The 14,091-nt window shown below is 37.6% G+C and overlaps 2 protein-coding genes across 6 annotated transcripts in view; one reads left to right on the top strand and one right to left on the bottom strand.

Annotated features, from left to right (window-relative positions):
- Positions 1 to 14,091, top strand: part of LOC136847102 (AH receptor-interacting protein-like) — a 756,409-nt gene that overhangs the window by 616,408 nt on the left and 125,910 nt on the right. The window lies entirely within an intron of this gene.
- Positions 1 to 14,091, bottom strand: part of LOC136847486 (uncharacterized) — a 72,852-nt gene that overhangs the window by 32,792 nt on the left and 25,969 nt on the right. The gene's annotated exons all lie outside the window — the stretch shown is intronic.

The following is a 14,091-nucleotide window of genomic DNA, read 5'->3' as shown; positions in this document are numbered from 1 at the left end:
GAGAGAGAGAGGGGGAAAAAAGTGAAAGATCAGGGTCAAACCGTGAACGTCTTTTTCCTGAAGTTAGATCGCTAAGATCACGCTGACGAGTTTCCAAAACAAGTGTTGATCTGTTCCGTGTAACAGATGTTAATGGTGGCAGCGGTGTGCGAATGTTAATAAGCGGTAAAAGTTAAATAGTCTTAAGGTAGCGAAAGAGGGAGATTACTAATAGACTAATTGATAACGTTGATGCCCAAGACACAGAGCCTCTGGGCAGAAATGATCAGTCAGTCTTAAGAGGGCGGGTGCGATAAGAGTGTCGAGTTACGTGTTTAATACGGGAAATCTTTTTTTTTTTTCCGTCTCTATTCGAGTATTGGGAGTGGGGAGTTGTGAAATAGATCTGGGTGATCTCTAGAGCAATTTTGTTGTTAACAAAATACCCAAATATGTGTGAATAGTGGCGATTGGGAGTTAATTAGTTAAATGGTGTTGGTGATTCAACAAAAATCACTCCTGGGAAGTCAACACCTTCCATTTTCTTCGAAGTGGGTGACGTCACAGGTTGCACAGAGCTCCGTTTTCTGTTTCAAATCAGTGAGTAACCCCATTCTTTTGCACAGAACTTTTTCTGTTTTACGAGTGATAGCTTAACTCAGTTTTCTGTTCTTCTTTTAGAGGGGGTAACTTTCTTTTTTTTAGTGTTTTCTTATGTTGTTACGCTCAGGGCGTAATTTATGAAATGCCGGACGATGCAGCAAGCACATCCCAATCAATTGTGGTACATAGGGTGACGAACGTTAATGCAGGAATTACTAATTTTAAAGGGTTAGTTGACGGGAAGCCAACACAAAATATAGAAACTTTCATTGAGTCAGTTGAACAATTATCTGAATTCCAAGAAAATTACGAATGGCGCTGAAGCTTTAACAGAAGCAAAGCTTTTTTAGATCTGGATAAAGGAGATATTGGAAAACGTGCACGCAGTTTCGGGTTCAGAAGGTGTAAAACTTGGAATGAACTGCAGAAATTTCTACGAGCTACTTATGGCGGAGTTCAACGTGAGTGTGCAGTTCGGAATTTGCGAGCGTTTCTCAAAATAAAGAAGGGCAATGATTCACTGGTCACATACAGTGCGAATTTATTTGATGCAGTAGGTGAGTTAAAGAAATCTATAACAAACTCTCCATGGGTAACTGGAAATAATATCTCCTTAGATAATTTTGAAAGATTGTTACACTTTGCTTGCCTTTTAACGTCGGTCCCAGATGTAATTGTAGATAGTTTTGATAAAAGAATTGATCTGGATACAGATGAATCCTTTTTGTTTGCACAGATTAACAAAAATCTATCAAAATGCCCGACACTGGACAGTAGTTTTGTACAGGGAGGTGCAAAGATTTCTGCTGCGGTTTCAAAACCACAGAACAATGCTAGTCCTCAAATCGGGAAATGATGCAACAGCTAAAGACATGTGCGTGAGTAGAATTGAAGAAAATTCCAGAGAGATCAGTCACAACGATACGTTGTTTTAATTGTGATAAAATAGGACATAGTAAATCAAATTGCAGAGTGAGATATTGTTCAGCTTGCAAATCTTCAGACCATGGATGGAGATTTTGCCCAGCCACAAAGAATAGAGATTATTCAGGGAAGTCACGGGGTGTTTTTCTAGATATGACAGGAGAATTCCACATGATGCAAGTTCTAGGTACACAAACGAACATCAGAATTTTCACAAGATAAGTTCGAAGACGGACACAGGATAATGACTAATCAGGTCTTAGAGTCACTAGAACCTAGGCCGATTGTACGTGGATTTTCTAATGGCAGTGAAATTTCTATTTTCATTGATTCTGGTAGCTCAGTTAACTTAGTAAATGCTGACCTTTTTCACTCGAAGTTTCCAGAGTGTAAATTAGTCCCTACTAGTGAGACAGTGTGTGACGTACAAGCGAGGAAACTGAATATTTTAGGTTCGTCATTTCTTACGCTTTGTATCGGTGGAAAGACAATAGTAGAATCATTTTTGGTCATAGAAGGATTAGCCTTAGGTGAAATGGTTTTGCTAGGACACCCTTCTTGCATGCGACATAACATCAACATTCTTACGGGAATTCAGGGGATTACAATAGGTGAGCCAGGTTGTTTTGTTCCATATATAAACAGGGAAAAAACTTGTGAGAAACCTAAGACACAGTCTGAGACATGTGTAACACAGTCATTAGAGAGTGAAGATATTCCACAAAGATCTTTCAAAGGATTTTTGTTGGAAGATATTGAATTGCAACCGCGAGTTCCTACATTGGTTAAAGTGTCGATGAAAGAGAAAAAGTTTCCTTCTCAAGTATGCGTTGTTGAGGGAACCGAGAAATTCAAAGACGTTGTGAGTACGGTGTCAGTAAATGAAGTTTCAGTCGCAGGCGTGACTACAGTAGAATTAGTTAGCTATCAAGACTCAGTGAAAAAATATCACAAGGGTACTTATGTAATTGATTTTGAAGAGTTTAATGAAGAACATAAATTAGTGAGTTTTTGTGGAGACAGGAATATGTTTCCTAACGAGGAGCAACAGTTCTGAAGTCAGGTTCTGCATGAACACTTGGCTAAAGTTGATTATCCTGAATATTCAGATAAAGTAGAGAAAGTGTTGAAAGAATATCTAGATATAATTGCTTTGAAGGGAGATAAATTAGGAGTTACAGATGTTTTAGAACATTCAATCCGCCTAGAAAAGGGTACAAATCCCATATATATTCCAGCATATCGAATTCCTTTTAAGATCAGAGAAGAAGTAGAAAAAGAAGTTCAGAGGTGGGAGTCGGAAGGCATTATTAGGCCGTCCAATTCTCCGTTTAATTTTCCTTTATTAGCGGTTCCGAAGAAAGACGGTAGTATCAGAGTTTGTGTAGATTTTCGTAAATTGAATGAAAAAACATGCCCAGATAGATATCCTGTAGCTTGTTTGCCTGATTTGTTTGTTGAGATCGGTGGCAAGAATATATATTCATCTATAGATCTTATGCAAGGGTTTTTACAGGTTCCGCTTTGTGAGAGTAGCCGTAAATATACAGCATTTTCGGTACCAAAGGGACATTACGAGTTTAATAGGATGCCTTTTGGATTACAAGGGTCCCCAATAACATTTACTAGACTGGTTAACACAGTACTTCATGGCTTGTTAGGAAAGTCGGTGTTTGTGTACATGGATGACATTCTCATATGCACAGATACAATTGAAGAACATCTAAAGGTGTTAAAAGAAGAAGTCCTCAAGCGATTACGGTTCGCTGGATTAAAGGTCAAATTGGCCAAATGTGAGTTTCTGAAGAGAAAAATTGTCTATTTAGGACATGTTATCTCTAAAGAGGGAGTCAGAGTGAATGATGAGAAAGTTAAAGCCATTGTGAATTTTCCAGTTCCCAAAACCAGGAAACAGATTCGTTCGTTCCTAGGTATGTCGGGTTTCTTTTCGCCGTTTTGTGCGGAATTTTTCTACAATAGCGTCTCCATTGACAGATTTGTTACAAGAAGACGTTAAGTTTGTTTGGGGTGATAGTCAGCAATTAGCTTTTGAGAAGCTTAAGAACGCTTTAGTGAACCCACCTGTTTTGAAGTTTCCAGATTTTAGTCAACTGTTCACCTTAGTGACTGACGCGAGTCAGGAAGGTATAGGTGCATGTTTGATGCAGAAATTTGAGGGGAAATTACACCCAATTGCTTTTTATAGCAGAAAGTTCAAAACGTGTGGTAGTAACGAAAGGCTGATGTCAGTTGTGGACAAGGAGGCTTTCGCAGTCGTCTCTAGCCTTGTTCATTTTAAGATGTTGTTGTTGGGAAATAAAGTTGAGATTTTTACAGATCATCAACCGTTGTTAGAGCTTTTTAATAAGCCAAATTTGTCGCCCAAGAGAGCACGTTGGTTCCTGACATTGAGAGATTTTGATGCAAACTTCAAATACATTGAAGGTAAGCATAATGTGGTTGCAGATGCATTGAGCAGATATTTTCCGGTTGAGGATGAGGAAATACACACCGAATCCTGTGTGGAAGAAGAGAGTAAATATTTGGTGTCTAATGTCTCTGATACTAGTAGTTCTGAGATATCGCATGTAGAGGACATACACGTTTCTACAGTGCATACTTCAGGGAGAAATAGTGAGTCGGCAGTCTCGGGAGAGATTGTTGTTCGTGATAGTGAGGGTAACGCTGTGTGTTATATTACGGGTGAAAATGTCACTTGGGACATAGGCTTGCTCGAACAAAAGCAAGATGAAGATAAATTGTTGTCGGATGCTAAGGCATTTCTTAGGGGAGTTTCACCGAAGAAAGGGTATAAGTTGCCTTTTTCTGGTCTAGAGTTGGAGAACAATTTATTGGTGAGGAAAGTTAAGTATAACTTTATGAAGTACTCGAAGCATGGGTGAAATTACACAAATCATCGTGCCAGAGGGTCTAGTACCACAAGTTCTAGACATTGTACATTGTAAATTTGGTTCTCCTCATTTAGGTGTGGACAAGACATATGAAAACGTCAGGTCAAAGTTCTTTTGGAAAAATATGTTTTCCGCAGTAGAAGCCTTTGTGAAGAGTTGCGCTATTTGCAATGCAAATAAGCCAGCGGCGACGACAGTGTTGTGTCGTTTGGGTTCATATCCGTACCACATAGGCCGTTTCAGAGAGTGCATATGGATATTCTGGGTAACTTCTCAGAGTCCGCTTATGGTTATAGACATTTATTAGTAGTTGTTGACGAGTTAACTCGTTTTGTTGAGATTTTCCCACTGAAGTACAAATCAGCTGAGGAAGTTGCTATAGCGTTCTTTAAGGGGATAATTTGTCGATATGGTGTTCCTGAATGTCTGATCACAGACAATGGTAGGGAGTTTATTAATAAGACTTTAGACGGTCTTGCTAATTTACTGGGAATAAAGAAAGTGTCTATAATCCCGTATAGACCTGAAGCAAATGGGTTATGTGAGAGGGCGAATCGAAAGTAATCGAAGCTTTACGCATGACGGTGGGTGGTTCCGATACACATTGGGACAGATCTTTGGATGAAGTGCGATATAGTATCAACACTATGGCGAATGACACAATTAAGATATCTCCAGCAGAAGCTTTGTATGGGTACAAGTTGAAAGGACCTTTTGATTTGTTACCAGAGCGAGTTCAAGGTGATGTTACGGTCACGTCATTGATAAATACAGCGAGAGAAAGATTTGCACGTATCAGTAAAGAACTTGAACTTAGTTCGCGCGCAATGGTAGAGAAAAGTAACGCGAAATCGAGGGGAGTAGCTTTTTCGATGGGTGATAGAGTGTTTGTTAAAGTGAATGTTCGGAATGATCTGAATTATAAATTAAGTCCGAAGTTCCACGGACCTTTTGAGATTGTAGAGATCAAAAGAGGGAATAGATTTGTAGTAAAAGATGTAATTACCGGTGTGACGAAATTAACTCATATTTCAAAGTTAAAGAAAGTTGGGATGTAATGGAACATTTGTATATAGTTATGTAGTGGAACATTTGCATATAGTCATGTAAGGGGATGTTTGTATATAGTTAGAGGGATAAATGGGTTAATGTTTGTATATATATATGATATTTATTTTTTTTTGTCTCTTGTTCATTCTAGATGTTGAAGTTCTTAATCATTTGTTTTCGAATGATTTTAGGAATTGAGACATGGGCTAATTTCATACGAGATTTGACCCGTGTGTTATTGTGTTATTGTGTTATGATGTGTTTTATCATCTGATGCAATATCTTTGTTGTTTGGGATTTTATTTTTTTTTTTGGGGGGGAGGTACTTAGTATATCGGACCGAACAAGTCTGATCTTTTTTTCGGGTTGGGATATCGAATTTGAGTATTTGGATTTTTTTTCAGTTTTTTTAAAAATGAAGGGAGCTGTATTGTGAGTAATTGTAGTTGTTAAGATCATGGGAGCGATTGCCATTACGTCAATTGCTATTTTGTTGAGAATTAGTCAGGTGTTGCGAAATATTTGCTAACTGGAGTAGAACTTTCATGTCTTTTACGAGATATGATACCTTTTAGTGTTTGGGTAGGATTCTCGAGTATTTTTTTTCTGTTGGATAGAATTTTTTTATGAGTGAGTTGAAGTAGAGTTATTGTGCTTAATAGTGAGTTGACTGTGGATATTCCGGATACACATGTTTGGAATTAGTTCACATTAAGAGTGTTTGACTTTTGCATTAGTAGTTTTATTTGGTTCAGTAACATGAAACATTTTTGTTATTAGACCTTTTCCGAGTGCTTTTGGAGACTCAGTAGTGATATGGGATGGAGTAGAGACCATGTTCATTTTAGGAGATCAATATCAGGGTTTGGGAGTTGATTATAAGACAAGTTGTACTTTAGTTAGAGAGAAGTATGTGTGTGACAGTAGTATTTTCCAGTTGCGAGTTGTATCTGTGGGTGGTTGTGAATTATCATTAGTTCATGGACAGACTCCGACAGAATGTGACTTTAGACAGTTCCTGCGAGATTACCACATTGTGTCCACCAGCACCCTTACTGCCGTGTTTTGCAAGGAGTGTGCAGTTACAATGATGTGCCAGAATAACAAGTCGACATCATTCGTTCTTCAATGATCCAAGCTGTTTGATGCTGCATCCTGTGATGTCAACGTCTACGGACTTTTATCAGCCGTGCTGTATTCAACAGTTCCGAGAAGATAATTATGCGTCATACGCATAACGAGCATTTGGTAGTGGCGGTACCTACAACCAAGGTGCCAATGACTGTTCCACCGTTGGAAGACATCGACGATCCCGTGATGTTCCAGTATCAGAATATATTATGCCGACAATTTTAATCGTCTTAATAGCTATTTTACTGATAATTCTTGTTGTGGGGGTAGTAAAGCTTATTCGTGTTTGTAAGATTACATGTAAAGGCTCTAAGAACACAACCCCAGTGACTTTGGAAGTGCGTCATGAGAGCAGTCCTTAAAGCTGCAGTGCAGTAGACATTGCTAATTGAGCATAGCTCTATTTTGTTATGGTTTATACATATGTTTTTTTATTTTTAGTTTGCCATTAAGAGAGCGAGACGCTCTTATGGGGTGGCCGAGCTCTATTTAAAGGACACATATATGCATTTCATAGCTTCAATGCTTTAAGATGTTATCGTGGAAGGTTAGGAGTGAGAGCGAACTAGGTCGAGAGATTTGATGCAAGATTGCTGAAACAGTGCATAGTTTGATTCCTCAGCTCTTTGCGCGAGAAGCTCAGCAATATTGGAGATCAGGTGATCTCCGAAGCGCTATGTATATTCGTGAGTACATGCGTTACTTTGATCTAGATTATGCCAAAATCTGCCCTAAAAGTGAGTTTGATCGTTCATTAACGTGATAGAACTGCAGTTATCCAGTCATAACTTTGAAGTGGTTCCAGGCTTTGAAAATCGGCAGATAAGGTAGAGTCTCAAATCTCTGTTTTTATGGGAGAAAATTGAACTTGTGATTTTTACCATGACTTTCTAATCATTATGAACTTATGAACTGATGTGGGAAATTTAATATGAATATTCATACCTCTTTTATATTATTATTTTGGTTATGTTACGTTTGCCATATCTTGGCTATGCATTTTACACTTTCCATTATTGTGTTTTGTATTTCATATGTTTTTGGAAGTTTTCTATCATATTTAATTCTTTCGACAGATGTCTGTGGACTTGTGGGAATAACATGTGGACTTGTGGGAATAACATGTGGACTTGTGAAAATAGCTGGTGTGGTGGTTTGATAAAGAGGGCACATGCAAGTCATTTTGCAATGTCTGAGTCTCTTTATGTGGTGGATTTTTTTTTTGTTTTTGACATGACGTTTAGTTGTTGATTTGGGAGTATGTGAGATTTTGTGTATTTCCAGGCTATTAGCCATAATGAGACTTCTTTAGTCAGAAGTGCTTCGCAATTTAGAGTTTAGTTATCTGACTCAATAATTCATTTATTATGCATTTTAATCTTTGCTTTGTTTTATTCATTTCTTGTTGGGTTATTTGAATAATAAACCTATTTTTGTAGGAAAGATTGTGTTTCTTTAAATAGTCCATTTAGTTGCTTAGTGAGAATGAGAGAGAGAGAGAGAGAGAGGGGGGAAAAAGTGCTAGTGAGATCAGGGTCAAACCTTTTTACGTCTTTTTCCTGAAGTTAGATCGCTAAGATCACGCTACGTACACTTCCAAAACAAGTGTTGATCTGTTCCGTGTAACATATACATATTGTCACGAAGTGATCAAGCACTTGGTTATTGCACAAATAATAAGATCAAAAAGTTACCTCACTTCGACCAGATACTTGAAACCTCATAACAAAAATATTAAGACTGAATACTCTAAAGGTACAGTGATCCCATAAAACTTGCTTATCACTTGGAAAAATCAATCTAACTTTATCAAGTTATGGGTGAGGTAACAACCAATAGGCTATAAACAGACTAGTGGAAAATGGACACCACTTCAACAAACACTATAACGGTTTCTCTGGTTCCATTTCACTTTGATAAAGGAGAACTAGACAGATATATCACTTACCTTGTACACATTCATTGATTTCTCTAATCACTGGTGGTCAAAATGAAACACTGTGCTTTTAAAACTTTAAACACACAAATTTATTTCTAAGTTCAAAAGTTATAGCAGAGTTCACAATCTCAAAAAGATTTACTGTTATCTGACAACGCTGTAAGATTTAAGTATTTCTTAATCAAGATTAATTCACAAAACTTTAATTTGTTAAGTAAGATTCAAACCATTAAGTTTCACTCAAGGTTTAACCATATACCTGATTAACTAAACCCAACACAAGTGTTCACTAAAACATCAGTAAATGGAAGTCAATACAGGTACTCACTGAAATCTCAATAATAAGTATGCACTGACAAAATGCTAAGTAATCACCAACACAAAACTTTGGAAAACACTAATTATAAAATTAGAGTAATATAATAACACAGACATATAAGAATGAAATATGCAAAAATGGAAATATACCAACAGCCATTTCACTAAGACAAAAATATGTTTAAAGATCATATCAATCCTTCAAAAGATTACCTTCACTTTTAAAAAAAGTTAAACACATCTTTCTAAGACTTTCTCCAAGACAAAACTGCCAAGTCACAATTATATGCACTTGGTAAAGTACAGTTAGCGGTAAAACACATTAGAACTCACTCAAGTTGTAGACATAAATCTGAACAACTAAACCCAAGTCTTCACTAAAGCATTGATAATAGAGATCAACACAAGTATTCACTTTTAAAGAGAGTACACTCACCTCTTAGTAAAATAATAACTCTCTTTTACTTAAAACATCACTTTATCTCTTAACATAATAAAAACCAGTAAACATCACATTACCTTTTATAAGTGGTACAACATTATACACTTTCCATAATGCTTGTAAAATACCAGTATCATTCTTACAAAATGTATACACTGTGGGTGAATTTGACAAAACTTGTACAAATAGGAGAGCAACCAGTATAACACCCTTATACATGAATGGTAATGGAGAGAGAGAGAACCTTATGCCATCAACCCCCTTGCCTAACTAAAAATTGTTTCATTCAGTACTCCTCTTTTATCTTCAAGCCCTCCCAGAATACTCAAAGAATACACATAGGGAATTCACACTACACCTTATTCCTCTTCAACAGAATACTCAAAGAATACACACAGAGAATTCTAAGGCTCAGAAAGAAACATGCCAGAGCTCTTATCTGTATGATCGACATCTTCCGCTCACTCAAAACACCTGAGCAAATAGAGAGAAGTATTTTGGACCAAATTCTTGGTCGGCTGTCAGCGTGTCAACTTCATATACCTCACTCCCTCATTCTTTTACTCAAGATTATGGAAAATATAATAGACATAGGCAAAGTTAATAACCTCAGAATAGGCACACACGATAAACATATAATAAGGCATTGTGGCCGAGGCCTGTCAACTCGTCAACGATAAGTCAAGTGGTCTCTCCGAACTCAACTTGGTACAGGATGTGGCTAAGTGATAATGGTTCAAAAATATCTCCCTCTCTCTACAGCACATTAACACTCAGTACTCATTTTAATATACTGCACAATATATTAAACAAATGAAAAAAACATATCAAGAAATTTTAAGATCACATGATACACATCGTATCTGTAAGAAAAAGACATTTTAAAATCATATCATCATATTTCACAACAAATGACGAATCTGCAAGCAAAACATCAAAATTTTTATGGAGACATATATTTGTAGAATGGTTATACATATAACACATTATAATAATATATATGTGTGTGTATGTATGTATGTATATATAATGTATATATACGTATATTTATAAATATACTAGCTGACCAACCTGGCGCTGTCCGGGAACACTTAATAACATTTTACATGTAAGAGAAGGAAAAAGGGAAAAGGATAGTGAGAGGGACGGTAGAGGGAAGGGGGAAGGGTTTGTGTTGTTGATCTGACTGACAGTTCTGCTATTTTCATGCGTTCACCCTTCGAACAGTCGTGGGTGAACTGACAGTTATTACTACAGTGACGGTTCTTTTTATCCATAAATTACTGTGGTGACTGCCCCGTTCATCAAGAAATTGCTGCGGTGACTGTCCCTTTTATCCAGGAATTACTGTGGTGATTGTCCCTTTTATCTAGGTAGTACTATGATGTCTGTCCCCTTTAACCTGGTGTTACTGTGTTGTCTGTCACTTTTATCCACATATTACTGTGTTGTGTTGTCTGTCCCTTTTATCCAGGTATTACTGTAGTAACTGTCCTTTTTAGCCAGGCATTACTGTGGTGACTGTTCCCTTTAACCAGGTATTACTGTGCTGTCTCTCCCCTTTAACCAGGTATTACTGTTCTGTCTGTCCCTTTTATCCAGTTATTACTGTAGTGACAGTCCCTTTTTATCCAGATGTTACTTTGGTGACTGTCCCTTTTATCCAGATAATACTGTGGTGACTGCCCTTTTTATCAGTTCCTCATTTGATGGGTCGATACCGTACTTGACTAGCACTCTCCTAGGGCCGCATTCGATTCTCCAGCCGGCCAATGAAGAATTAGAGGAATTTATTTCTGGTGATAGAAATTCATTTCTCGATATAACGTGGTTCGGATTCCATAATAAGCTGTAGGTCCCATTGCTAGGTAGCCAGTTGGTTCTTAGCCATGCAAAATAAATCTAATCTTTTGGGCCAGCCCTAGGAGAGCTGTTAATCAGCTCAGTGGTCTGGTTAAACTAAGGTATACTTATCCAGATATTACTCTGGTGGTGTGTGCTGTCTGTCCCTTTTATCCAGGTATTGCTGAGGTGACTGTCCATTTTATCCAGATATTACTATGCTGTCTGTCCCTTTTATCGAGGTATTACTGTGGAGACTTTCCCTTTTATCCAGCTATTACTGTGCAGCCTGTCCATTTTATCCAGGTATTGCTGTGTGACTGTCCATTTTATCCAGATATTACTATGCTGTCTGTCCCTTTTATCCAGGTATTGCTATGGTGACTCTTCCTTTTATCCAGATATTACTGTGCAGTCTGTCCATTTTATCCAGGTGTTACTGTTGTAACTGTCCCTTTTAGTCAGGTATTACTGTGCTGACTGTTCCTTTTATGTAGATATTACTCTGGTGACTGTCCATTTTATCCAGATATTACTGTGCTGTCTGTCCCTTTTATGGAGGTATTACTGTGGTGACTGAAAAGCATTTTCAATAATATATTTCTATGGTCTCGAGTACATGAAATGAGGTATGATAAACCCGTTGAGTTTATTTACCACATAATTTACAAAGGGAAGGGGAAGGGGATGGGGAAGAGCAAGGGGAACGGGGTACGGTTTTGAACCTATCCTATTATCTAATTTGTGTCAATTAATGGTCCCCGAGCCAAATTTTGTCTAGATCTTTCAAGCAGTTCGGATATCTATAGCGCACAAACATACAAACTTTCATATTATATATAAAATTTATAAATACATACATACGGTATACGTGTCCCGTATTCATTTTCATCTCTAGACCATTCCTTAAGAGTTATGACACCACGAACAATGAAGTCCATTCCGGTATTTTCGCTCATCTACTATTTATTAATTTATTTTTTTGTTTCCTGTTTAATTTTATTATGGCGTTAATAATCTAGATGTTGTAACGCCAGTTTTAGTAGCCATAAATCAATCAATTTTTATCTAAAAAGAATACAGACATATCAAGTGCATTCTAGTATTTTCTGCCATTTACGATAGTTTTGTTTCAGTATTGCTATGATGCATGAATGTGCAGGCATTTATGTCGTTATTATCCGTGGCAAGTGAGAGCATTAAGAAAAGAAAATATAACTTCTCTAACAGGAAACTTCAGAAGTTGTTTAATGCTGTGCTCACATATAAAGGTTTCTTGGCACTTATTATATAGCCTACAGAGAGAGAGAGAGAGAGAGAGAGAGAGAGAGAGAGAGAGAGAGAGAGAGAGAGAGAGAGTGTCCTAACTGTCGGCATTCTTTATGCATGTTTTGTTGTTGTTTGTTAAGTGCGTTGTTGAGATCGTTAGGAATGTATTTTCGGGAATACCTTATTCCATGTGGATCTCTCCCCCCTCCCTTCCCCCTTTCCCCCCTCCCGATTGCCCACTTGGCTACGATGGTGAGGATGGGTCTATTCCAGCTCTAATAAATATATCTGAAAACGACAGGTATATGTATGTACGAGAGGTAATAGACTTTTATCCTTCTCGTGGTCAGGTCGGCAACGCGACCTCCTTGTGATTAAGGTAACGTGGGTGGGTTCGCTTCCCGCGACCGGCCATCGCAGTCTCTTCAATTTCTTCCGTTTGGATCTTTCGGCTTCGTAGTTACAAGCATATCCAAAAAAGCGTGAAGAATTCGAGAAGTTAAGAGGGCATTGTGGCTATTAGAATTACATATATATACATATATATATATATATATATATATATATATATATATATATATATATATATATATATATATATGTGTGTGTGTGTGTGTGTGTGTGTGTGTGTGTGTGCACTGGTGTAAATAGGAATTTGTGTACATGCTCACGACACACGATCTCTTATGATGTTTAGTAAATTTCGCAGGTAGAAGAATGTGACCTGGACATCTGATAATTCAGCATTTTTTGTACACTAACCTTTGGATTTCGAACATCATCAACACGTGTCCAGGCAGAGCTTTCCGTTCCTGTTTTAGACAGAATTTTCTAGAACTCTTGGGTCCAGTTTTAATCGGATTTCAGGGTGTTAAATGGAAGTGTGTATCAGTTTATGGAAGTGTGTATCAGTTTATGCGTTGTGAAAATCGTTGAGTGCGAAGGGCTCTTGTGAAGAATTATTCATTCCTTTGTGAAAAGTCAGAGCAGTTAAACGCACTGGAATCCTCGGGAATTGGGATTCCCTTTTTCCTGAAAGAGTGAGTATTGGACTTTCGAAATTACTAACCTTTTACTAGTGTTGACAGAGACATGATTATCGTTTTAGTGATTTATCTTTTATGTCATTCTTATTAGTGCTTTGACATGTGTTCATGGTGTTGTGATAGTATCAATACCTTTTTGATTTTGTTGTTAATGAGGGGTATTTCTTCCTCGGCAGATGTTTCAGTGGAGCCATGGTTAGGCTGGGATAGTCATGCACATGCACAGACATGAATGTATCGTAGCCAATTTGGGAAGTGGTCATTATGAAGGAACCGTGACTAAGGACATAATTACAATGGAGACTTACACGGGGTAGGGAGTGAAATGGGGAAGAATCCCATTTATTATTTTGGTGTTCGCTAAGATGATCTGCTGGGGAGATATTCATTTATCATTTACATTCTTTTTGGTGCTTTTAGCATTTTCCTTATTTGCCAGTTTTTAACTTGCTGTAAGTTAGCTTCAGAGAATAAACTATTTTTCGTAGGATAGGCTTTGATTTCCACACATTAGAATTAGGTACAGGAGTCAGAGAGAGAGAGAGAGAGAGAGAGAGAGAGAGAGAGAGAGAGAGAGAGAGAGAGAGAGAGAGAGAGAGAGAGAGAGAGAGAGAGAGAGAGATCTCGGAGGCCGTT

Source organism: Macrobrachium rosenbergii, chromosome 16 (genome assembly GCF_040412425.1).
Source record: "Macrobrachium rosenbergii isolate ZJJX-2024 chromosome 16, ASM4041242v1, whole genome shotgun sequence".
Lineage (NCBI taxonomy): Eukaryota > Metazoa > Arthropoda > Malacostraca > Decapoda > Palaemonidae > Macrobrachium > Macrobrachium rosenbergii.
The sequence above is the reverse complement of the archived record's forward strand: the minus strand, read 5'-3'. Positions and strand labels throughout refer to the sequence as shown.